Genomic DNA, 2,622 nt, shown 5'->3' on the forward strand with positions numbered 1-2,622 from the left:
CTCTATCAAAAAAGAAATTCTAAATATTGAGTAACTGAACAGCCAGTAAGAAAACTCCAGTTCATAACAGCTGTGCTCTCCAAATTACAGCCACAACCTTAGAATAACATCAGACACAGACTAAAATTAGGTAATGTTAGCTTGAAACAAACCAATTCCCTCACTTGTGAAAGTGGGAATTTGACCCACCCGTAGCTGTTATGTAGCTATTAAGAGGCAGAGTTTTCTGACTCCAGGTTCATTAAATACTTAAATTTCTGGATAGTATATTGAAGGCATCCTCGTCTCCTGTGTCTCAGTCATCGACCACTAAAAACTGCCTATGTGAATTGATTAATTCTAAAGTGGAAAATACATTGTCATTTCTGACATTTTTGTAGCTTCCCTTAGAGCCCAGCACAGACTGTGTAGGGTACATGCTACTAGCACTATTCAACTCTGTAAATCAAGATGTATCTGAATCACTATTTTCCCCAAATTCATTCTGCTGAATGTTCCAAAGGATATTAACTGATGTGGGTAAAGGGTTTTATGGAACATACTTGGGAGAGGTAATATGCAGTTTCCCAAAATTCTAAACACTGAACATACTTCACTGTGTATCTTTTAGGACTAAAACACACTCGGGGCAACTTCCTGAAGACCTGGGATTGTTCTGAACTTGTCCGAGTACATTTCTTCTACACCAGCCATGGCACACCTTTAGGAAAGCTCCTTCTTCATTAAAGTTCTGTAGAACTTTTTTCAGCCTTTGACAAAACTTTGGATGGGGGTGGGGACGTATTTCATTTCATTTAATCCTCTTTGCTACAGATTTGGTAGATACACTTGGGTATTGAAACTTGCTTCCTCTCAAGCATTTTAAAATACCAAATGTCAACAGTGTCCTGAGACTAGAATGATGAAAATTAAGTCTCTTAAAAACCTAGTACAGGAAAAGAACTCAGTGCACTCCCTTTACAAAAACAGGAACATGGAAACTGGGATGTATGGCTCTTAACCCAGAAAGAAGACTTGCAACCACATCCAGCTGCCTCAACTTCTCCAGTCCCATCTTCAGGAGAGTGTACTGAAACCAAAGCTATAAACAGAATAACTGAACATAATACAGTGTTTTTAAAACATGTGCTGGCCGGTTTTATTAAAGAAAAATTTTGCACAATTAACTCTTCACCAGTCTGTTCTGGCATGCTTCTAATGATATTAGAATCACTTAGAAAATAGAACACAATAATTTCACAATTCAGTAAATGGAAACTGGTAACCCTCAAATTAACAGTTGAGTTATCATCAAAAGTTATTCCACTAGCTCTGCTGTCATTTCTCGAGGTGAATCGAAGATACCAAGAGCCATAGACCCTTCCCACATGGGATGCATCATATAAATCAGACTTGATTTTATCACCAGCACTTTATAAAACCAGACCTAGGGAAAGAATTAGGTCTGGGAACACATGCATGGTCTTAATATGGCAAACGTTGAACTGATTGTTACAAAATCAGAACAGCAAGAATATTTGCAGTATTTTATCAATTAATTAAAAATTCACAAGTTTAAAACATAATATGATGTGTTATTTGTAGATATTTCTGTAAAAGAAGTTCTAAAAGATTAAACTTATTTGAAAAAATTGCATGTTATAAAATGATTTATTTTGCATCATAAATTTTAATTATAAAACATTTCCACAGATGTTTTTTTCCTATGTATTTTTCACAAAAAACATGTGAAGTGAGTGGCTATGGACTGCACTTCACAGATAAGAATTCTGAAGCTCCAAATTGAAAAGGTACATCTAAGATATCAGGACTGGATCTCAGGCCCAGGGTTCCTGACTCCACACCCCAGAGCTCTTTGCCTTGTCTCACAATTTGCTCTTTAATGGTTAATTGACCCACCTTTCCTACCTCCATTTCTTATCTCTCAGATTTCATTCCAGTTCAGGAAATAATAGAATTTTTAAAAACCAAAGAAGTAGTAGTAGGGAATTTCCAGAACAATTCTGCAACCAAGGAGATATACCTAGAGAGAATAGAATCCTGGTAGTTAAGATGCAAGAGGCAGTGACATCCTGAAGCCAGTTCATACAGGCTTGAAAGAGTCCATTGTTAAATTTACAGCAATTTTGCTCTTTGTTAAATAGCCGTTATCAAAAATTAAATTACATAAACTTGTAATTGAACATTTTGTTAAAAACAAAAGTAATAAATATTGGACTTGTCACTTCCTAGTTATTTTACTCATTTACTATTATCTATGCTTTTGATGTTATTTACATCTGTGGTGACTGTGTGGTGGAAATACTATGTCTGTTATCTGCCTTTCACAGTTCTGTGTTGGTAGTTTGAAACCAACCATAATGGAAGTATTTATACCCTGAAAATCACAAATGCTACAATTATTGTTTTGTTCATTATCTGGACTTAAAAAATGGAGAAAATATTAATAATGCAGATTAAACTGAAAATTTTCTTGTGTCTGTAGCTGTTAGATTGTGAATGGCTCATAAAATGGAGAAAATATTGGTCTAGTATATGACACCACTATCTGATTCAGCAAAGAAATTGCTCAGGTCAGTGAAAATTGAATGAAGTCTGACAAACGTCCTTGTTGTTTTACTT

The 2,622-nt window shown here is 35.3% G+C and overlaps 1 non-coding gene across 1 annotated transcript; it reads right to left on the reverse strand.

Annotated features, from left to right (window-relative positions):
- Positions 1 to 1,396: 1,396 nt before the first annotated feature.
- LOC112819458 (small nucleolar RNA SNORA72) lies at positions 1,397 to 1,523 on the reverse strand. Its single transcript, XR_003206854.1, has one exon. It is a non-coding gene; the product is annotated as a small nucleolar RNA SNORA72 (small nucleolar RNA).
- Positions 1,524 to 2,622: the final 1,099 nt, after the last annotated feature.

Source organism: Callorhinus ursinus, unplaced genomic scaffold, assembly GCF_003265705.2.
Source record: "Callorhinus ursinus isolate GAN/ISIS: 27379988/994484 unplaced genomic scaffold, GSC_fseal_2.0 scaffold6, whole genome shotgun sequence".
In the NCBI taxonomy this organism is placed as follows: Eukaryota; Metazoa; Chordata; class Mammalia; order Carnivora; family Otariidae; genus Callorhinus; species Callorhinus ursinus.